The 25,169-nt window shown below is 36.4% G+C and overlaps 1 protein-coding gene across 7 annotated transcripts in view; it reads right to left on the bottom strand.

Annotated features, from left to right (window-relative positions):
* FRYL (FRY like transcription coactivator) overlaps positions 1-24,889 on the bottom strand; it is a 204,999-nt gene extending 180,110 nt beyond the window's left edge. For 6 of the 7 annotated variants that reach the window (XM_070396929.1, XM_070396939.1, XM_070396936.1 and 3 more), the window contains exon 1: positions 24,725-24,814. The gene's annotated coding sequence lies outside the window, so the exon portion shown is untranslated. Of the gene's footprint in view, positions 1-24,724 lie in introns of all 7 variants that reach the window. The other variant, XM_070396963.1, reaches the window with a different exon arrangement.
* Positions 24,890-25,169: the final 280 nt, after the last annotated feature.

Here is a 25,169-nt window from a genome sequence, read left to right as displayed (position 1 = left end):
ATAATCCAATATCATTATAATATCTATAACAAATGAATAATAATTTCTTTCTAACATCAGCTACCAGTCTGTGCTCAAAATCCTCTGTCTCATAAGTGGTTTTCATTTTTATTTTTACTATTTTTAAAATATATTTTTATTGATTTCAGAGAGAAAGGGAGAGGGAGAAAGAGACAGAAACATCACTGATGAGAGAGAATCATTGATCGGCTGCCTCCTGCACACCCCCTACTGGGGATCGAGCCCACAACCTGGGCATGTGCCCTGACCAGGAATCGAACTGTAATCTCCTGGTTCATAGGTTGATGCTCAACCACTGATCCACACTAGCTGGCTCATAAGTGATTTTTAAACAGATTGTTCCAATCCAGATCTAAACAAAATCCATATAGACAACTGTTACTGTATCTTTTAAATACCTTTTAATTTATAGTTCCTCCCCTTCCTTTCTTCTCTTTACAGTGACAAGTAATGCTTTTACTATCCAATCATTAAACCAATACATGAAAACCTTAATTATGCCATAATACATTTAATATTTTAATTTTATTCAGTAAAATAAACAGATTTGCAAAGTAGTTCATATAGCCTGTGGGCCTAATATTTATCCCAGCTACAGAAAATGTTTGGGATATATATATTTTTCAAAGTCCAATTATAATACTTGTGAGGGGGTCATGAATTATGAACTATTGTACCATACCTATAATAATCATAACTGGTTTCTTACTATTTTTTCTGTTTAATGAATTTAATCCTCAACCCAACAGAAAGGACTAACTACTCTCTAAAATATTAATTTGTACTTAAGCTTCTTAATTTGAAATTCCTTCAGCAGAATTGGAAAATATAATGATATTCTATTGATGCACAGGCATAATCAACTAAATCATGACTAAATCTTATTGAAGCCAGAAAACTGGTGAATTCGAACAAAAACCTAATTCATATGCACTTGTTTACAATCAATCTTATTCAGGCTTAGTGGAATTTTGGACAGCCCCACCAAATATTTCTGAATCTACTAACAACGTGATATCTAGAATTCTGCCATAATTCTTGATACTTTATCTTAGGTTCATGAAGTCATTTCTCCCTCAAAGCAAATAAAACTATGTGACAAATAGCATATCATTTCTGTAGATAGTGGTTGCAGTCGTCATGCACTGGTATATAATGAAATTTAAAATATTTTTCACTTTATCTGCTAGGACAAATGACAAAACCAATTACTACTGGAGAACAAAGCAATTTTATAAGTACAGCCAGCCACAAGTTCATCGAGGATGGATTTGTACCACCATGTCTAGGTCTTCTGTTTTACTTCACTTTTGAATAACCTTCTGTTCAGACATAGCGAGAGCTAGTGCCATGTTTTTTATACGTGTTCCTGTAACCACACTGTCAGATCACTGTGTCATTTTAAGACTTCCTAATGTTTGTCTGAAATTTTCAATAAGTTCCTGAGTTGATATACAACCTTCCTATTTTCAACTTTCCCTTTTAATAAAATGAACATGTCTTTGATTACCCTTTCAGGAAAATATTTGCTCTGTACTTCTCTGACTTTATAGGTTTTAATCATTTTTAGCAGGAATGAAGATTTTTGTTGTTGTTTTTGTCTTGGCTTTGGGCTGTTTTTTGCATGCCAATCACTTTTTTTTATCTTGTTGCCATACATATTATTGAGTATGGGACTCATTTTTATTTTTATTTCACTTGATTAATTTGGAGAATATTCTATCCACAGGAAGAGTAATTTTTATTAGTACTTTCATACCCATATTTTTGAGAGGTTAGGTAAATGTGGTCATGGTGTACACATGATCAATGCTGTTGTTTTTTATTTTAAAAGAAAAAAGTCATATAAACAAGAGTGACTTGAGGAGGTCAGTTGGTATTTGACAACACTGAAGGCTGTAAATAACACAAGCTTTGAAGGGGCAAGGCTTTAAACCTGCAGTAAGAGTAAGGATCTAGAAGTTTCCATGAGCAATAAATAAGGAGAACAGTGGCCCAGCTCTGGCACTTGGGAGGATCTCAGGTCAAATGAGGTCCTTTAAGGCGAGTCTTGCTTCACTTCAGTGCAGAAAATAAAAGAGAAAGTTGAATGGGTGTTCAGTAACACATTAACCACGTTTCCTTTCTGAACAAAATTACTAGAATAATAAAGAACAGAAATGCACAAATTTTATGTGTATTCATTGTAGACAGACAAGATATATATGTCTTTGATAATACAATAATACAGAAAATAGTAATCACAAGCAAGTAAAGAAAAAATTAAGAGTAAATGGAATTTTGGTGATGTTCATTATAGTATCTTCAATATTTGTATGTATACTTCATAATTTAAAAAGGAGAACTAGGAAGTTATGGTGCCTAGCACAAGATAGATTTGAGTTCAATGAAAAAATAACTTAATTATTGCATAATTAATAAGAAGGTTGCTTCATAAAGAAGTAAACTCCCTGCTCAGTGATTTATTAGGCAAAGATTGTTAGAAACTCTATAGAAAGGATCTGCTCCCTGGCTAAAAGAGTAGGCTAATTACTTCAAAGATACAACTACAAATCAATTTGAAGATCAAAACTCTAAATTCTACTTCAAACTATATATATATATATTTTTTTAAATATATTTTATTGATTTTTTACAGAGAGGAAAGGAGAGAGATAGAGAGTCAGAAACATCGATGAGAGAGAAACATCGATCAGCTGCCTCCTGCACATCCCTTACTGGGGATGTGCCCACAACCCAGGTACATGCCCTTGACCGGAATCGAACCTGGGACCTTCTAGTCCGCAGGCCGACGCTCTATCCACTGAGCCAAACCGGTTTCGGCCAAACTATATTTTATACTAAAACATGAATGCTAAAATGTGTGGTGACCTAGAAACTGATCATAGTTTAACTAAAGAAAGAAACCACATACCAAGATATGGAATCTATGAGGGCAAATGTTTACCCTTCTCTTAATTATTCTGGGTATCTTGCAAGGGCTTTTAAAATGATGCAAACGTTCTGACAGGTGTTTTGTTTTGTTTTTAAACTTTATTTTTATTGCTGGCACTATTACAGATGTCTCCATTTTCCCCATTTTCCCACCCTTCCTTCTGGCCACCACCACATTGCAGGTTATGCATATATGTTCTTTGGCTAATCCCTTCACCATCTTACATCCAGACCTGCCCCCCCACCCCCCACACACACCACCACAGACAGTATGGATGCAATTGTTTTTAAATAAATTTAAAATAATCATAGCCTCTATTCATAATAGCAATATAATTATGGAAAATGTAATTTTTTTAAATCTACCAAAGATCATATACAATGTAAAAAAAAAATCTACTCACAAATAATCAAGTGTAGGCAGCAAACAAGTACTCAAGTATCTTTTATGTCTGACTAGTAAAAATCATTCATATAAAATATGTACCAAAAAAAAAAAGAATTTACAATCATCTCTTTAATTAAGAAAAAAATTGATTCACAAAATCAATACTGGTTCCAACACACTCTGACTTTTAGAAATTCACTTACTCTCTTATTTAGAAATGCTATAATTATACAATATTTAAGATGGACTTGCATTTTAACCTTCTCTCTGTTGTTCTTTAACCTTCTCCCAAATTTCAATTTTAAAGAGCACAGAAACTTATTATGCTGACTAATGTAATCACAGACTACACTAGACCACTTGCTGAAAACACTGTATAATGGTACTGATCTAGAATAATTGGGCTTCACTGCAAAAATCTAACTCTCTTGCTGATAAAGCAATGTTCCCTGCAGGTCAATTTGTCAACATTTTGTTGATTTTACATTTTTAGCCAGAATAGCAGTTATTGTCATACTACTTGATCTAATAAGAACAAATTAGCAAAATTTTCCATTCACAAAATTAAGGGCAAGTTTTCTATTAAGGTTTCATTCATTGAATCAAATTAAAACAGCATCAGAGTACATTTTCTAATATAATGATGAATAAATATATCATTTAGAATAATTTTCCCTATTACATTCCCATGTTAAAAAAAAAGGGGGGGGGGGAAGGAATTCAACCACAAACTTATTATACAAATACTCTACCTACTGATCTCAGCATAAACACAAGAGTAATTTTTTGGACAAATGTAGAAGCTGACATATAAGACAACAACCTCACTATTGGTAACTTCTAAAAACCCGTTACTATTAACTATGCCACACAGAAACTTACAGAAATCATACATTCAACAAATATTTATTGAGCAGAACTATGTGTGTACTAGTATGAGAAACGGGGACAGAAGAGTGAATAAAACAGACAAAAATCCCTAGCCTTGTAGAGCTTATATTTTATCCTAATATTAGCTTGAGCTTTTGGGAGTCATACCTTTAAAAATCTGAACACAGTGCTGGACACTCACCTTCCAAAATGCACATACACCTAAATTTGCAATACAATAATTAATTATGGATCAAGAGCCCCTGATAAGAATCCTCCTTGTGCTTACTTCCCATCTCTGCCATTTATAATAGTTTCATAATTGATATTTTTTCATTCAATACTTAAGGCTTTCAAATTTCAATAGAATATTTTCTATTTATCCCATTTGAACCTCTCACAAATCCTATACTGTCAAATTACACTTTATCAATCTTGGTCTTCCCAGAAAACTTGACCCTAACCTCTATGGTAGCTTCATAGGAAAATTTTCTGATATCATTAATTATTCTCCAAACCCTCAGCCCCCATAAGTTGAAGCCCACCTCCTCCTTCCCAAATCTTCAGTAAAAGTTTTTGTAGCCCTAACCGGTGTGGCTCAGTGGGTAGAGTGTCAGCCTGCAAACTGAAGGGTCCCAGGTTCGGTTCTGGTCAAGGGCATGTACCTTGGTTGTGGGCACATCCCCACTAGGGGGTATGCAGGAGGCAGCGATGGATGTTTCTCTCTCATCGATGTTTCTAACTCTCTATCCCTCTCCCTTCCTCTCTGTAAAAAAAATCAATAAAATATATATTTTTTAAAAAGTTTTTGTAGAAGTAGTCTACAGGAGCTTCTGGAAGAAAACATGCTCAAGAGAAACCATAATAAAAACTTAATCATTTGCCCTGGTCAGTGTGTCCAGTGGTTAGAGCGTCAGCCCGAGCATCGAAGGGTCTTGGGTTTGATTCCGGGTCAAGGGCAAGTACCTGGGTTGCAGGTTTGATCCCTGGCCCGGTGTGGGTGTGTGTAGGAGGCAACCAATTGATATGTCTCTCTCACATTGATGTTTCTCTCTCTCCCCCTCCTCTCCCACCACTGGATGGAAAAGATATCCTTGGGTGAGGATTAACAACAACAAAAACTTAATCATTTAACAGAAATCATCAATTAATTAAAAAATTTTCTGATCTTGCTAGTCACGAAAAGAAAATGAGTGGCCCCTAAAAAAAAACTGTGTTGTTGTTTTTTTAATTTAAAAATGCAACATTAACTTAGTCAGTGTGGCTCAGTGGTTGAGCTTTGACCTATGAACCAGAAGGTCATAGTTCAATTCCAGGTCAGGGCACATGCCCGGATTTCAAGCTCAATCCCCAGTAGGCAGTCAATCAATGATTCTCATCATTGATGTTTCTATCCCTCTCTCCCTCTCTCTCCCTCTCTTTGAAATCAACAAAAACATGTATTTTTTAAATACGACATTAAAATACTCTCTATGGTCATCATAGTCTCTAATCAATGTTTAGACTTTTTACATCTATAATTTTAAAATTATACAATGGAAATTGTTCTATATAATTATGAGCCTGAGGTTATAAAATCAAACAAAGAAAATCCATGCAAACTTGATGTTTTCATGACAATTTGCAATAAAAATTTGCAGTAATCCACATTTTAAGATAATAAAAAAAATGAAGTACCTACTCAAAGTCAGAAAATAAGTAAATACCATAATTTAATCTCCAAAGTTTGTTTCTCCTCTTTTTCTCTGTGTTACTGTCTCCAGCAAGCTCAAAGAACCAGGATTTTTATAAGAGCAACTATGAAAGTACAAATTCCCACTGATATTTAGATGACCCATGTCTCCTGAATTTATAGCCCCGAAACAACTCCTCTAAATTTAAGGAGGAATGATCATTTGTATCAAAAGCCTTTAAAATGTTTATGTTCTTTGACCCAATAATTCCACTTCTAAGAGATCTCCCTAGGGAGCTAAACAGAAACGCACATACAGATTTACTTACTAAGGTGCTCATTGTACCGTTATTCCTATAAGCAGAGAGCCACAGGGAGGCAGAGAACAAAAACAAAGCACCGGTTTTAAAAATCATGGTATACTTAGAAGGTAAATGTTATTCATCAATTTAGAAGTATTTTTATTAATATGTCACAATATTCACCATATATTTTAAAATAAGAATTAGAAAAACAAAATAGTATTTATAGTATCTTCCCAATTGTTGGAAATAAAACTACATATGGAAGTGAAGAATAAACTTAAGAGGAGAAACCAATTATCAAAGTACTCAATCTCTCTATGCGTCCATTTCTTCATCTCTAAAATCGGGATAATAAAACCTCTTAAGGCTATTGTGAGAAGTGAAGAAGATGAAATACGCTAAAAAAGTGCTGAACACAGTTAAGTACTCAATAATATTATACTGATAGACAAATTTGCAACACTACCCCGCCCCCAAATAATGAAGAAATAAATATCACTCAATTCAAAACCTAAAGATACCCACTATTAATTCATGTTAATATCTGGGTCAATTTCTTGGGGGTATTCTAATATGCATTAAACATTTTATAAAATTGGTATATATTTCATTTCTAGTGGTTACAAAATATTACAATATTTTACAAATATATTGCGTGTATTTAATCACTCCACTATTACTGAGCATTCGGTTTAATTCTTCATTGCTATAAATATTGCAGTGAATACCTTGATTTGCAGTCTCTGTACTCATCTTTGATTTTTTTTTTCTCCTCAAGAAAAAGTCTAGAAACAGAATTTCCATCTCAGATAGTATAAAGTACACTTAGTTTTACTCCTGTACAGACCTGTATGGAATGTGGACACCAATTGCTCCCTTTGCCAATTGCTCCCTTTTCTTCCCATGGACACTTAAAAGCTGGTAATTGGCTTTTTCATTGTAACCTTTCTATTGTTTTTTGGTACACTGCTTATCAGGTATTTCTCTTTTTCCATTTAAAGGATCCCCTTTTCTTTTATATCACTCTAACACCCCAAACATAACTTCAGGATTCATAACTTCATACATTCCTCAAAAAGGTTAAGATTCTACTTCACATGTCTAGAAATGGAAGTCTTTGTTTTTCAGAAACACATCGTGAAATATTTGCAGATGATGTTTTATGACAGAGGAACTGCATCAAAATAATTGGGAATTGAGGAAAGGGAGTTGGTAGAAGCTAACAAAGCGTCGATAAATGTTGGAGCTGTGGAATGGGCAAATGAACATTCAGTCCACTATTCCTTTCTTTAAATATGTTTTAAACTATCTTTAGTGAGAGGAAATTTTTTAATCTTTAAAAGAAGATATAATTATCAAAATTCTTAAAACAATTATGGCTTAGCTTCTACCACAGGTCTTAAGGAACAATTCAATGATTAGTAAAAAAAAAAATAATAATAATAATAACAAAACCAAAAATATTTTAGCCAAATTTAGAAGTGAAGTAAACAACTACAGTATTTAGAATCTCTCAAATTACACTTGCCAGTAATTCCCACAGATAAAAACATACTACAATGCCTTTTTCCAAACCATGGCTTCAGCATACCATGCTGATTCTCCAAAACAATATTAGTATTTATATTGTGCACTACAAGAATACAATTATGCCTCTGTCTGTGCCCACATGAATATTGGATAAATAGTTTTATTATGTACTAGTATTAAATAATCCAAATTCTCTTGGTGCTTAAATCACATCTTGGTATCAAGTTAGGCACACCATAAACAACACTTGCAGATTAACAGTTAGATCCACCAAAGTGTTTATTTGTACCCAGAGACATGCAAGCAAAACCCACGTAATGAAAAAAACTACCTCACTGCACATCTTTTATTAAGATGTACTGCGGGAAAATATCACCTTGTATATTTCTACCTGTGTAGAAACCACTTTATCTTGGAGTCAGGTCATGATAACAAGAGAGCAGGGCAAAATGAGTAACATATCTAGGCATATGGGGATCAATGGCTGCCCCCCAGGTTGAAAGCAAGGGAGGAAAGGACAGATTAGAGACGTGGTTTCCAAATTCTTTACACTGCAGTTAAAAAAATACATTTCATATAAGTATACTTATAATACATTTTATATAACAGTTCATTATATTTACACCCACCTGATACGTTTGAAATAATCTGCAATACACTTTCGTGTTCTCCAAACTATTTTTTGTTTTGTTTTATATTCCAGTCAGTACCCACTAAGATGATTTCTTGTCTTCATAGTTTTAAATCCTAGATTAAAAATTGACCTGGAAAAAATGGCCTGCCTCTCCTCCTGCTTACCAAATAAAGGAGATGAAAGCAAGTACCAGTCCCTAAAAGCTACACATTTCCTGCCACCCAATCATCAGATGCTGGAATTCCTCTCTCCCTGCACAGAAAAGAGCATTAGCAATGTCTGGGAGCATGGGGATAAGGGGACAGGAGACACTGAACAGGTAGGAATCAGAAGACTGCTGTTTTAAACACACACCAAAGCAAAGATAATCTCTTAAATTTCTTCCCATTCTAAAAGTTTGTGGTTCTAAGAGTTGGCTCTGGGATTATGAGACCCTGAAGGGTAAGAAATTCATTGTTACATCTCCCACAAAGCCTAGCAAAGCAGCTTTCATAAAAATAATAAAGCACTTATGTAAATATTAAATTAAACTAATAAGATGCAAACTAAGCATAAATGTAAAGGTTCTGTCATTTAAATATGTTTTCCACATACTATTAAATGTAAAAATCAATGCTGTTGTATATTATTTGAAAATTCATAAGCATAAATATATTAGCATATATCTATTGTATATGTATATGTATGTGTATATATAAATATATATATATATCATAAAACAAGTTCTATTCTTGTTACTTTGTCCACAAATGGTATAAAAACAATTCACTGTAAAATTATTCACTGTAAGAGCTCATAATCAAATTAAATCACCAACTTTTAGTTTCAATAAAACCTTTTCCCCCTTTGCCAGCTTAATGATATTATTATCAAGGAGTAAGGAAATAAGCTAAACATAGGCCCAGTACAAAAGAAAAATAACAGGGAGGACCAAACAATATAAAACTTTCATATCTTAACCATGATTTATGGTTCTCTAAAGTCCACTGGTTCTTGGCTCAAAGTCTCTGCTATTGTCTTAGAAGGAAGTTTTCTCCAAAAAAATTCCAATAACATCGAAGTTTTTTCCTATATACATTAACTATTATGGTTTAATTGAAGTGGTGGGGGTGTGTGAAAAAGGAGTACACAGAAAAGATTTCTGGTTTTAAGTCATAATAAAACCATTTGTAAATAAAGTAAATCCTGGTACCTTTTATATGTTATCAAATGCCATAGAATGCAATAAAAGACAACTTTCTCACGACAATCTGAAAATAACATAACTCTCACTTTCCTTCCATAAGCTTTACCAAAAATTCCTATTATTTTGAGATTTTGAATTATTTGAAAAAAAAATCTAGAATTTTACCAAAATTAATACAGGGTTGGGGCAAAGTAATTTACAGTTGTGAGTACACAAAACACAGTTTATTCTTATTTATTATTATTTTTCATACAAATAACTGTAAACCTACTTTTGCCCCCACCCTGTATAATTTTTAATTTTTAAATGAGGATGATGTTTACAAATATGTTTTTGTTACTTAAGAATACGTTTTTTAATGCATCAATTTCAAATTTCCAGTTCTGGTTGATATTTCTGACCTTTTCTTAGATCTAAATTTTAATTCATACTAACTTAAATTTAAAGGTACCTTTTAAAAGCTTCGGGGAAAAGGACTTGAACTGTTCCTTGAAAGAAATACAGGAAATAGAGACTCTGCATTGCCAGAGGAGAAAGAGATGAGAGTGGGAATGATGGCGGTGGTACAGGATACAGGAAGGGTAGCCTCTCTAGAGGCTCTTCATTAAAGAACTGTGAAGAGAGAATGTCAAACAATGGAACTGGGTCAGTTAATGTTGCGGAGTCTCCGCAAGCCACAGGGAGATGTGCACTGAACAGTGACTGGGGGTCAACGGTGAACTCCCAGAATCTGCACTAAGTTGACCATTACACAGACAACACTGCCACCAGCCAGGAGTTTATAGATCAGCTAGAAGACAGACAGACGTGTGATGACACATTTTAGATGCTTTGAGAGAACCTACCTAAATATGCTCAAGCTATACTATCAGGAACAAGTCATCAATTTAAGTAGAGGAGGGGACAGAAAAGATTTCGCTCACGGCCTCTGTTGCCAGAAGAACGGGGGCAACAATCTACAACTACATGAAGGGCTTTCTGCTTCTCTCTGAGGAGCTGGCTAGATGTTGATTAAGAGAGTTTAAATAATATTATGGCTTCATAAACATGACTATTTCATAGTAGGCCAATGTGACAGGCTCCCAAGTTCGGTGTTATCACATACCCTCTTACATAAACAACAGCACCTGGCTTTATCCCCAAAATGGTCATCTGGGGATTGCCTTCTCCCCATGTTTATGAAAGAAAGTATTGTGTCTGTAAGGTTTATACTGACTGACAGTTCCTCTCTTTCTATAAACTTATAAAGGGTAATAAGCAATTAATTCAGATCAACTTCCTCTGTACAGAAAATAACACATTTCGAAATGAGTAACAAAACAACATTCCAAATCAGTTGGTCACTATCGATGACCATGCAGAACAGAGCACAAAGCTTACCATCCCATTCCAGGACATCCAAAAACTCTAAAAGGACTTGCATACACTAGTCAATAAGTGCCACCCCACCAAAGGCTTTCTTCTCCACACTGGCTAAATGGGTCTAAGTGAATTACAAATAGGAAGGTAGAATTCAGAATTGGCTCACTGTACCCTAAAAATTGTACCCTAGGAAGTCAAATTAATTAATGACTAATTACTGAGGACCTACTATGTGTGAGAAACTAGGTTAAGTGCTTTATATACATTAACTTCATTTTAACCTAAACAAACCCATAATTTCTATAAATGTTCAACACTGCAGCTATGGAAACTGACAAAGCTAGTAAATGAGCTGAAAAAATACTGCACATCTGGGTTCTTTTATATTTTAAAAGAATAGGTGGTTGTATGGAGTTTTATGAGATAAAGTTCTCAAATTAAAATGCAATTATGTTTCCAACATGTTTTTATATTGATTCTGAACCTCAGAAGAAAAGTTTGAGACCTCTCAAATAAGGACAATCAAACATAATTAGCACACGATTTATCTCAATATTTCATGAAGAATAAATTTGCATTATAGAAAGTAAAAAATAGGCAGGAAAGGAGAAATCATATTATGGCCAACAACTCACAGAGCTGCTTATTCAACCATTTTCTGTTAATGTCTTACCATTAATTAAAAAGTCTAAGAACAACTTGTTAAAGGAAAATGACATTCCCATTTTAGCCAGAATACTTAAAATAATCTTTAACGTGCTTCTCAAAGATGGATGCTCAGTTTAAAGAGCGATAATACAATCAGCTGCAAAATTCCATGTCACAGTTTCTGTTCCCATCGTAACCAGCTAGCTCATATCAATAATAGGAAGTGAGCAAAGAGAGGCCAGACATCGTAAGCATGCTCTTCTGGGCAGCTTCACCAGGAAGCTGCAACTTCACACTCCCCACAGGGGACCACTGGTCCATTCCCTGCAAATCACTGGGGTAGGGACCCAACAAAGAGGAAGATGGGCTCCCGTGCAGTGATGTAAGGAAGGTGCTTGACTGTCAGTCTAACCTGGGAACAAAGATAATTGGCCAGAGGGGTGGAGTCACAGCGAGCATGTGCAATCCTGACGGATTCATTGGATAAACGCCTAGTATCAGTGATGGCGAACCTTTTGAGCTCGGCGTGTCAGCATTTTGAAAAACCCTAACTTAACTCTGGTGCCGTGTCACATATAGAACTTTTTTGATATTTGCAACCATAGTAAAACAAAGATGTATATTTTTGATATTTATTTTATATATTTAAATGCCATTTAACAAAGAAAAATCAACCAAAAAAATGAGTTCGCGTGTCACCTCTGACACGCGTGTCATAGGTTCGCCATCACTGTACCTAGTTAAAATCCACAAAACAAAGAATTCTCTCTCTTGTTCCTCTCGCTTTGCTCCTGGCTCCCGCCTCCTTACACTCGCTGACTCCACGACCCACACTAACCTGTGCCAGGCGGAGCCCACAGGCCATGGACTACATGCAGCTGGGAGCACAAGCTAGCCTAGCCGGACGCTGGACTGGACTGTGCAGACATGGGGCAGAAACTGGGCAGTGGCTTTGATCTTGGCCCGGCCAAAGACAAAATGGACTTTTTCCATGGCAGGGCGGAGGGAGATGGGACCTTGAAGGGAACTCCCTTAGTGTTACATCACCAATAAAGCTTTCTCTGATACCTCATCTTCCCATGGGGGCCTCAGGAAATTCTTGTTCCCACAGCACTCCGAAAAGCCCACTTCTCCCGGCAAAAGGTGGGGATATGGGTAACATTTCTACGTTATAGGGAAAAACCGGACAAAGTATACAGGTTATCAATTGCTATAACTGTGGTTTAAAATGAAACTTCCCTCCACTCCACCTAAACCATCCTTTTTCTCCTGCATCCCTGCATGCCTTTTTTCTTTTATTTCCCCTCTAAGTTGAAAGAGTATTTGGTCCTTGGCTTAGTTTAGAGGAGTTCAGGGTCACTGGAATGATACCTTCTGAATGTTGTCTCTGGACCAACTTTACAATGTAGGTTTTGCTCCTCTTCTTGTTAAGAAGTTGAACATACATTCAAATCATAATAAGGCTAAATGTAAATACTAACTAGAAAATTTATCAAAAGAAAGCAAAAAGAAGTCCTGGTCAAGTAGCTCAGTCGATTTGAATGTTATCCTGATACACTAAGGTTGTGGGTTTCACCTTCAGTCCAGGCACATATAAGAATTAACCAATACCTAGTGATTCCTGGGGAGGGAACACTTCTCCTAATACCCAGCACAGCTCTGAGGACTGAGGCTACAGTTTCTCAGCTCCCCTCCCCATGCTGGGGGCCGGGCCTGGTGGAGTCTCCCACCTGGGGGGCCTGCAGGGAGGCCATGACCCTGCGAAGACCAGGATGAGAGGAAGTGGTAAAAAGGGGGGAAAAAGAACCAACCAATAAATGCATTAATAAGTGGAACAAATCAATGTTTCTCTCTCTCCCCGCCCCCACCTCCGTTCTCAAATCAACAAATAATAAAAAGAAAAAGAATAAAGAAAAAAAAATTAAGCTTTCCAGAAACCTAACACCAGGTACAGTATAATAAACAGAAATGGACATAATTCTATTACCTTCACTGAGCCCAACTGCATATTAAGGTAGTGAAGGACACAATGAATAAGACAAAGGTTGTGACCTTATGGAATCTGTAGTGTGGTGTGGCTCACCCAGTTCTAGGACCATCCCTCCTAAACTGTCCTAAACAGAAAGTGCTGTTGAAAAGTTCCAATGTGGTACAAATGGAATTATTACAAAACAACAAATGCTTATCACAACATAGCAGGCTTTTGAATTAATGTGATTATATTCACGATGTAATAATATACTCATGTAGGATTTGAAATGAGAGAGGAAAAAAGATATGGAAAGTGCAAAGTGAGGAACTTCGAGTCATTTCTCCCACTTCGGGTTTTTTCACCCTCACTGCTAGTTACATAAATCCTATGTGGAATGCAATATTTCATTTATGACAATTTTATCTTTAAGACTTTCATACACCTGTCAAACCAGAAGTCATATGAAACAATGTTTTATAGATGCTCAGTATTAAAAAAAAACACTTTCATCACTCCAAACTAAATACAGTTTGATTGAAGATCAGATTACCAAATGATAATTTTATTCTTACCTATAAGCACCTGCCCTAGTTACTGTTTCAAACTAATTTTTAAAAAAAATCATATTTCAAAAACTAAATGTCCTAATTTAATCTTAAGCAAACACATGTAAAATTTCAATTAAGATATTTCTACCTTAAAATAATACAACCAAAATATTTCTCATTCATTAATATTGCTGAAACACCAAAAATTTGAGAAGTGACTTTGGGAAATGTACATTTGTAAATAGATTTAAAAGGTTTAATCCCTACTGCATTTTCAATGACAAAAATAAATCCCATTCAGTATGGAACCAAAAGTATAATCTCCCAACCCCTTTATTGCATCAATATATATTAGGGGACAAAAATAGTCATTTAATCCAAGAGCTGATCCAAACAGACTAAGAGATTAATATCTGAAAAATCACATGTAAACCAAATCTGTATAAACCCCATTTCCATTATCATTTCAGAGAAATTGCCTTATAGGCAACATAATGTATGTTGTACAGTTACACAATACTAAGCTATATTAACTTAGACAAAATGATTTAACCTCATTTAGAAGAAGAAAGGGAGAGAATGAAGGAGGAAGAAGAGAGGGAGACAAGGAAAATTTGTTAAGAATAAAAATAATGGAGCACATAATATTTTGCAAGCTTGTAGGCAGTAAATTATAGCACCTGCTACACATACACACACACACACACACACACACACACACACAAAACATGTTAGTGGGCCCTAATATACAAACATAATTACATATGAGAATCAAGTACAGTAATCTTTGACAACGTGCAGACTACATTTAACCTAGCAAGATAACTGATAACAAGTTAGCCAAGTGGACAATTAGTCCACAAGATACCTCAGGTAAAAACAGGGATACATTTATATATGCTATATATTCATGATTAATTTGGCCATTCTCCACCACCATAAATCAAATACTTAATGCTCTAAGTGGGCCATTAGTCCCCTGGAAGTTGTAAGAAATCTCTGATATTGCCATATAAACATATTTTTTGTCAAACTACTATAGAGAACATAATTATTATTTGATGATCACTGAACTTTAAAAACTGTGTCAGACGGCGAGTTAGATTTCCCTAGCTGAACATGAGGTCTACTCCCTAACGGTTCAATACAAGGTATTTGTGAAATTGGACTCAAGAATTGTCTTTTTCACAAAAGGTTTCCGGGAGGAATTACCACATGAAATGCTCCCTAATTTCATACAATTCAACAAACATCTATTGAGTTATCAGTTTCAAAAATGAAAAACAAATACTTCAATATTTCTAATACAACACAGACTGTGATGTCTCTTAGAACTGACATGTCAACAACAGAAAACTAGGGTGTGTGGGTTAGAAGTCAACCTGACTGAGGGGAAGTAAAGAGGATTAGGGGAATAACTAGGATGTGAGCAGAGCTTTTAGGGAAGAAAAAGAGGGGAGACAGGGTTCTGGAGGCAGAGAGGTGACAGAAGATGAGCTCAAAAAAAAAAAAAAAAGGTAGAAAAGGAAAGTAATCTCAGAGGAACAGAACTTGAAGCTTAAAGAAAATGATACAAGACTTCAGTTTCAGGTGGGCTTTCATTTTTCCACAATGAAGGAGTGTATTCGTCAGGGTTCAGAGACTACAGAGAAATAGAATCTATAGGAGAGAGAGAGAGAGGTAAAAGGAGACTTATTGCAGGGATTGCTCACATGATTATGGAGCCAGTGGTTTAACTGTCAGTCTGAGGCCGAGGCGGGTAGAGTGGGGTTCAGGAGGAGGGGAGATACTGCTGGTGCCAGTCCCAGAGTCCAAAGGCCCAAAACTAGAAGCTCCAATGTCTGAGGGCAGAAGAAGATGGAAGGCCCAGCTCAAGAAGGGAAGCAAATGGCCCTTCCTCTTCCTTTTTGTCCTATTTGGGTCCTCAAGGGATTGGATGATGCCCCACAATGGTGAGGGCGGGTCTTCTTTACTTAGCCTACTAATTTAAATGCTAGTCTCTTCTGCAAACACCCTCACAGACATCCCCGGAAATAATGTTTTACCAGCTCTCTGGGCAACCTGTAGCCCTGTCACGTGGACACATAAAGTCACCCATCCCAGGGAGCCTTTGAGAAAGGAGGTGACAGGAACAGACCTGGGATTACATCTTCTGAAGTAGATTAGACTGGAAACAGAGACAAACACAGAGTGGGGACCAATATGTAAAAACCTATCAGGGTAGTCAAGAGTTAACTTTCTGAGCTCAGGAAATAAAACTATGGGAGGAATGAGCAAAGCACTGAAGAAGAACTAAAGAATCTCACAGCAAAACCATCACTTTTCACAACTATAGCCTCCTGACCAGGCTTCTAACCAATTTCCACTTGCGCCCCAGTGATCGGTTTTCAAAGTAAATCAAGTCACATCTCAAGGCCCTCCACCCCTGCTCCCTGCACGCCAGCCAAACTGGTCTTATTGTTTCCTAGCAGTTCAACCTCTTTCCTGCCTCAGGATCCTTCCACACTGTTTCCTGTATCTGGAAACTGGCACCCTGGTTTTTTTCACCAGGTAAACCCCTAACAGGCCTTCAAATCTGCTTAAATGTCACTTTCTCAAAGAGGCTATCCCCTAACCTCTCCAGTCTAACCTTGTCCCAACCCTTAAATTCTCTTGAAATACCACACCGTTACTCTTGGGCTTGGGTATTAATTTAATACCTTTTCCTCCATCAGACTCTTCCCTGGAAGCTAGGACTAGGACTAATCGTTACTTAGTGCCCAGCCCAAGACCTGGCACTTGGTACGTTCTCAACAAACACTTGCTGAATTAATAATAAATAAACCTCAAAAGATCACTTCGAGTTCTCAACTGGGAAAATGGTAATGCCATTTACCTGCTAAAGGAACACAGGAACATCAGGTTTGCAGATAAAGTCACCTTCTACCTGGGGCATGTTGAGTTTGAAAAAATAGTAAAATAAGTCTGAGCTATAGATGTGGAGTCATCAAATATTAAATGATCACTGAGCCAGGAGAATAAATGTAACATTATCAGAAAAGGATGAGAAGCAAAATGAAGCAAGCTAAAGGCAGCTTAAAGAATACCTCTATTTAACTGGCAGAAAGAAAACACATAGACAAAAGGTTCCTATCACTAATATGTAAAGAGCTTATAAAATAGAAAATACCAACAAACCTACTGAAAAAAGGGCTAAAGAAATGGACAGCTAACAGAAAAAGAAATGTAAATGCCTCTTCACCCAATGTGCACCTCCAGGTAAATATGTACGTTATCTAAGAAAATTCACTGTTGATTTATCTGTTGATTTAAATGGTTCTGAAATGTCTATAAAAAAGAAATTTTTAAAGTTAAAAAAATATATGTTCAAACTCACTCATAATGAGAGATGGAAATTAACACTACAATGAAATTCCCTTTGGCAAAAACAAAAAACCAAACAAACCAAGATTGTCATGTTCTGTTGATGAGGTTCATGTATAGAAAAACAGGTACTTTCATATTTTACTGATGGGAACACAAAGAGATATAATTCTTATGAGTATAAATGTGGCAATATCTAGTAAAACTGTATACTCATTTACCCTTGACCCTGCAATTCCACATCTAGGAATCTGTCCCAAATATATACTGACAAACATAAAAAAGACATTTATATGCACAGGGCTATCCACTACAATGAATAGAAACAACCCAATTTACAAAAATTTGAAACAACCCAAATGCCCATCAGTTTGGAACTGGTTAAATAAAATATGGTTTACTTATTCATTCAATGGGATATTATGCAGCTATGAAAAGGAATTGAGTAATTTACTACTAAGGAGTGATCGCCAGGATATATTAAGTAAAAAAAAGCAAGGTATATAGCATTTTATCATTTATAAGAGAAAGGAGGAATATGAATATATATGTGCTTACATTAAAACAATAACAGGATGGAAAAGTAAACCAAAGCTTTTAGAATCTAATTACTTAGGAGGGGAAGAAAAGGGTAGAGAAAACAGAGAACTTACACTCCCTTGACTAAACCCTTGTTTTGTGGATCTGACTTTGAAACTATGAAACTAGTATACATAATTATAAAACAAAATTATATTTAGAACAGGTATTAAATATCAAAAGTAAATAAATGAACTTAAATCCATATCCAGTTAGTACACAATTGTAGAGAAAATTTATCAAGACTGACCTGAACAGTGTGGTAGTCACTCTGAGAGGAGCCCACCACCTCCTGGTATTCACACCTCTAGGTAATTACCTCCTCTTAGGTATGGAGTAGGTTCAGAGACTGGCTTGTAAGAATAGCATGCAAAACATCGATGTCCACAGCAGTGTTATTCACAACAGACAGAAAGAAGGAAGCAAATGTCCATCAGTGGATAAATGAATACACAAAGTGTAGTATATACATGCAACAGAATATCATTCAGTCTTAAAAAGGAAAGAGATTCTGACACATGCCACAACATGGATGATCACTGAAGACCTAACGCGGAGTGAGCTATGCCAGTCACAAAAGGACAAATATTCTGTGATTCCACTTACGAAGTACCTCAAGTAGTCAATTCACAGAAATAGAAAGTACAATGGTGGTTGCCAGGGGCCGGGGGGGAGACAGGAACGGGGAGTTATAATTTAATAGGTACAGAGTTTCGGTTTGGAAAGATGAAAACAATTCTGGAGATGGATGGTAGTAATGACTGCACAAAAATGTGAATGTACTTTAACGCCAACGAACTACACACTTAAAAATGGTGAAAACTGTAAATTTTGTTATGTACATTTTACCACAATTTTTTTCAAAATAAGAATGCAGCCTATGTGATGGGTTGGCACTCTAGGAACAGGTTATGAAAAGGCCATGGCTTCCATCGTGGACATCCTATCTGCCTTTCTCCAAACTATAAACCAGCTGCTGTGTTGTTAGTTGTCCCATAGAGGGGCCCAGGACCTGGTGCTCTGGCCAACGGCCAGAAAGGACCTGAGACCTGCCAATAATCTCATGAGTGCGCTTGAAAGCACCCCAAAGGATCCTTTGTGACCCTTCCAATTGAGCCTTGGGATAAATGTGGCCCCAGCTGACACGTAGGCTGCAGCTTTGGAGACACCAAGCTAGAGGCACTCAGGTAAGCTGCACCCCTACAGAAACTGACCCACGCAACTGTGAGATGTTTGCTATGTTAAGCCACTAAGTTTGGGGTGATTTCTTGCACAGCAGTAGATAATTAATACACAGTACTATGACTAACCATTCCTAGGGACATGTACCCTTCGTCCAAAAGAGAGCTGCAACTTCCATTGCTGGGTAAACAGATGGTCCCTGAATGACAATGGTTCCATTTATGATATTTCAGCTCTACAATGGTGGGAAAGTGGTGCATATTTAGTAGAAACCACATTTCAAAGTTGTAATTATGATCTTCTTCCAGGCTATGTACACTTCTCCCAATATGTACACTACTCTCCCATGATTCGGGGAAGCCACTGCAAGCCACAGCTCCCAGCCTTGTGCACGATCAGGGGGGTAAAAAAAATGATACTCTAGTACACTAGAGTCTAGTGTACTGTGCTGCCAGTGTTTTTTGGATATTGTGTTCCTAGCATGTTGAAGGTAGGCTAGGCTAAGCTATGATGCTCATTAGGTTAGGTGTATGAAATGTACTTACAACTTACTACGGACTTAACTTGTTATCAGGACACAAGCCAAGTCAAAGAGCATCTGTATATCCAAGAGAAAAAGTGCCTATGTCCACCAAAAGACATGTACAAGAATGCTCATAGCAACTTTATTCATAATTATCTCAAACCAGAAGCAACTCAAAAAATCATTAACTAGAGAACAGACAAAAAATTGTGATCTTTCACACAATGGAATACTACAAGACAATGAAATAAAAACCCAAACTATTATTAAATACAACATGGATAAATCTCACAGACGTAATACTGAGCAAAAAAAGGCAGACAAAAGCAAACCTTTAACATTGGTATTGCTATCTGGAGACTGACCAGTATACTAGTATAATGAGGTACTATAAATAATTATATAATGTTCTAATTGTATTTATTCCTGGTCTCATTGAGAACCAGGATACTCAGCTGAGAGAAAGATGAAAATATCAATTTAAAAAGAGTAAGTTAAAATCTTTTTGTGCTGTCATTGAATTAGATGTATCAGTATGAACTCATGAGGTTCTCTAACTTTATATATATTTTAGTTCTGACTACTGAAGAGGCCTAGAAACAGTGATCAATCCATTAACAATGAGAAGCCCTAGAGCCCGCCCAGACTGTAGTCTTGAAATTCCATTCCCCAATAAGAGAATCAGGACTCTCTAGAGAACTTGGTGATATTAGGTGTGTAGAGAATACGTACACAGTGAGCCTGGAATTCCTTGTCACACCAGACAAAGAAGCTTTCCGAAATGACTAGCCATGTTAAAGTATCTCAGTAAGCAACTTGAAAAAGCTCCCACACCCCAAAGACGAAATGATTTAAGTATTAATAAGGATAATGAACACAGTTTTTTAAAAATCCAAATCATAATTTTTGTTTAAAGTAAAGAGTCCATAACAAGTTTGGGGGAGAAGGGAAGACCATAATTGGTCACTGTTGGAGAATGCTAATATAACCAACTTACTTTTTTAAATTGGCAAGCCAAGGGAAACTTTAACCTTTATCCAACTTTATCCTACTACACAGTCATGAGCCGCTTAATGACTGGGATACAGTCTGAGAAATATGTCTCCAGAGGATTTCGTTGCTGTGGAAACTTAGGAGTGCACAAACCTAGATGGTACAGCCTGCTACCCACCTCAGCTACATGGGATATAGCCTATTGCTCCTAGGCTCCAATCATGCTACTGTATAAAACAACAACAACAAAACCCCACAAGATTAAATCAAGAGCAAGAGAACATGATGCAAACAAGAGACGCAATAAACACGATGTATCAGGCATACTGTTTTACAGCAAACTTTTTTTAATAAGTAGACAGAGTACACTAAAATAATGATAAAAAGTACAATGAATAATGAAATACAAAGTATAATGAATACACAAACCAGTAACAGTCATCGTTTGTTATAATTATCAAAAAAGTATAGTACATAATTTATATACTATACTTTTATGCAACAGGTGGCACAGGTTTATTTCACCTGCATCACCACAAACATGTGAGTAATGTGTTGCACTATGACATTATGATGGCTACGTCGTCACTAGGCAATAGGAATTTTTTTACCTGCCCTGTAACCCTACAGGACCACCGTCGTATATGTGGTCCCTTGCTGACTGAAACACCGTTATGTCGTGTACGGCTGTACAAACTGTACCTCGAAGGTAACAACTAACGCATGAGGAATACTGTCTCTTTATAGAACATGCCATCTGACATATGAACAGTAAAGTTATCGCATTAAAATATCACTATCTTGCAACCCCTAATGATTTAATAGACCTAAAGCAGGAAGTCCATCACCTGTTTCTGCAAGTAAAGTTTTCCTGGAACACAGCCATGGCCACTCACTTACTAGTACATTTTGTCTGTGGCGGCTTTTCCATTACAACAGCAGAGATTAGTAGTTGCTGCAGAGAAGACCAGACGGCCCACAAAGTCTAAAATATACACTATTTGCTCCCTTACAGAGAAAGTTTGCCAACCTCTCATCTAAAGCGTTGTGCACAGATAGCAACTAACCACCAACAAGCAGACATCTGCACCACACAGTCACCTGTTACAGACACAGGCCAAAAGAAATCAAACCTGAATCTGAGCATGTCTCGAGATCTGACTACCAATGAACAAGAAATACAAAGGATAGATTAGTAGGTTAATCACTTCACAGAAATATAATCAGAAGCAGCCACAACTACAGGGCAAGGACCCAATTTGTTCAATAAATCAATTTTCAGGACAAAAAGGGAATGTGTAGCTGAGGAAGAAACCTTAAGAGGAAAATCAACCAATTTCAGTGGAAGGAGGGCTTACTTAGATCCTAATCTAATCCAGTCAACTGCTCTAACTGGATAAGAGGTAGGACTGGCACCAACTAGGTAAGTAATTATACTGAAATTGTTGTTTATTTAAGGATGATAATGGTATTGTGGTTAATTTGTATATTTACTTTTATAAGAATTTATTGGAGCCAAACTAATAACATGCTGGAACCAAGATCTCAAGCACTCTCATGGGTGTGTGTACACACACACACACACACACACACACACACATATATATTTTTTAAGAAGGTCTTATACTTTAAAAATACATACTGAAATCCAAATAAATGATCTGATGTCCAAGATTTGCTTTAAAATAATACAGGAGAGGGAGAGAAGTCAGTGGGAGACAGATAATTTGGCCATGACTTGATAATTATTGAACTTTGATTAGCACAAGGGGGGTTCATTATACCAGGGTTTATTTATTATACAAGTCTATTTACTTTTGTATATGGTTTAGATTTCCCATTAAAAGATTTCTTCTTCAGACACCAAAAACAAATCTGAAGTGAAAAGAAGAGGTCAGGAAGTATGCTAGGTAGCCCCAAAAAGGCAAGCTGGTAGTGGTCTTCTGAAGGAAGGCTAAGCAGCCAACTTTGAAAAGAACCAGTTTAGACAGACCTTTTCCAACCACATCAAGCAGCTGGAACTAGGAGGAAAGAATGCAGATGGCATTTTAACTTATATTTGAGATTTGGTAAAACAGGTTCCTCAGGATGTTAAAAAGGCAAGAGAATGCAAGATGCTGCTGCAAGGATGACCACGGGGTTTGGGTCAGTAGAAGGCTAATGAGGCTAGGAAAAAACTAGAAATAAGAAAAACTAGAAAACTCCAGGAAACTACAAGTCATAACAAAGACAAAGAACAGATTCGAAAAGTGCGACATGATAGAGGGTTATGAACATGACAGGAAACTTTCCAAGACCTCAGACATGGAAGTGGTCCAGGTGAGGATGAGGTCTGAGGAAGAAGTGAAGGGGTCTGAGGAGTACACGGAACTGTGGGGCTCCGGGCCTAGTGAACTAATGCTGGTTTTCTACTTGGTTTCAGCTGCCCGCCAAAGAACCAGACCCTTCTCCCAAGCTCAGCTCAGAAGGTTTTGAAAGGACCCCAGGACTGGAACCACTGTTCTAAGACATAGTGTCCTGGAAATGATGGATGCCAACCAGGTCAGGGGCCATGCTGAGAGCCATGAATATGACACAAAAGACAGACAAGGAACATCTGAGTCAAATGAAGAAAATTTCTATAGAAGTCAACAGAAGAGAAGGATAAGAATGTGGAGAGAAAAGAATAAAAGAAAGAAGAAAGACAACAACTTCAAAAGAAAATGGTTAACTGAAAAATGTTCTGATAGTGAGGATCTTATTCTAATCCCACAGTTCCATGAAAATATCTCTGTGAGACAGGTTAGGGAAGAAATGGTATCCTCAAAAAAATAAAAATAAAAATCTATCAATTTGTTCATTATGGTCATAAAGTGTTAGGTATATGAAAACACCAAAAAAAATCTTATATATCACTTAGCTTAATTCACCCATTTCATAGGTGAGAAAGCCGGGGTCTACTAAGGCGAATTAACCTGTACTCAAGAACACAATGCAATTAATGGTTAGAATTAGAGCTAAAACGTACACCCTTCTTCACTTAACCTCCCTGCCTTGCAGCTTCACCTAGCACCACGGTTTCCATTTGGTGACTTCCTTCCTTACAAATGCTAAATGTCATTATACATTTTCATCCATTAAGAGCAGGCATTTGGTAAGTATTTGTTGACTAACGCTCAAAATGAACCTACTTCAATCATTTTATTTAGTAAAGATCTCAAATTTCAGCAATTTGTTCTGCTCCATTTTATTCCTCTATACCTCACCCCAAAATGTGTTCTAAGTAAATCTCAGATGTTCAAAAACATGTTGGCTAAATAGCATCTACGATTCCAAAAAAAAAATGTTAAGAATATGGAAAGACACACATAGTGCCTGCTAAAGAAAGAAGAACTGGAATTACACACCTCTCTTATCATCTCCATAAATGTATACCTAATTTACAATCGCTAGGAAGAGGTTGTTCTTGACACAATGTATTCAAATACCTAAATAGATAGGAAGTGAAAATCATGGGATAAACTACCTCAGACTCGTAGCAAGGGATTACAGAGTACATAGAGTACGCAAACATAAAGTTGTTCTCATATTTTTATTCTTTATAAATAACACATATTATACTGTAAACAGAATATAATATGAAAAGCATGATTTAAAGCTGCCAAAAACTTGATGTTACTGCTATTTCAAGATGTGATCTTTTTTTTTTTTTTTTTAATATATTTTATTGATTTTTTACAGAGAGGAAGGGAGAGAGATAGAGTTAGAAACATCGATCAGCTGCCTCCTGCACATCTCCCACTGGGGATGTGCCCGCAATCCAGGTACATGCCCTTGACCGGAATCGAACCTGGGACCTTTCAGTCCGCAGGCCGACACTCTATCCACTGAGCCAAACTGGTTTCGGCCTTTTTTTAATTAGCAAAAATAGTGCAGGTATTACTTACATGTAAAAAGAGAAGGTATAAAATAGGAGAAGGCAATCCAAATATTGTTTTACAAAGTTCTATTATTTTTTTAAACACATATCCTTACCACTTAGAGAGGATTGTTGAGGCACACAGTTTGTAGAAAAGACACCAAATTTGGAAAGGATCCATCTAGAAGCTTTTTCAATCTTGTATTTTGTAGGCACACAAATGGGCACGCCAGTGCAAAGCAGCAGTGATTCACCATGTACAAAGCAGAATGTGGAATGATAAAGGCTGGAAAAGAAAGAAATATGGTTGGTTATTAGTAAGAGCCATGTTTGTAACAAAGTTGTAACATTTTATCATTAGTGAAATTAGTTTTTATAACTGAGAATTTGGCCAACAAGAATTTACTTATAAAAAAATTTCAACTATATAGGGAAAATCTATCTGCAAAGAGAAAACAAGATTCTAATTTAAATATTTTTTTCACCACCTGTAACATCTTTCTCAAGTACATGATGAACTTCTTCACCAACTGTTTCTTGATGACACAAGAGCCATCATCC

This window comes from Myotis yumanensis, unplaced genomic scaffold (assembly GCF_028538775.1).
Source record: "Myotis yumanensis isolate MYYU_CA2020_CCGP unplaced genomic scaffold, mMyoYum1.0.hap1 SCAF_1, whole genome shotgun sequence".
In the NCBI taxonomy this organism is placed as follows: domain Eukaryota; kingdom Metazoa; phylum Chordata; class Mammalia; order Chiroptera; family Vespertilionidae; genus Myotis; species Myotis yumanensis.
Note: the sequence above shows the minus strand (reverse complement) of the source record. Positions and strands in the feature narration are given on the sequence as shown.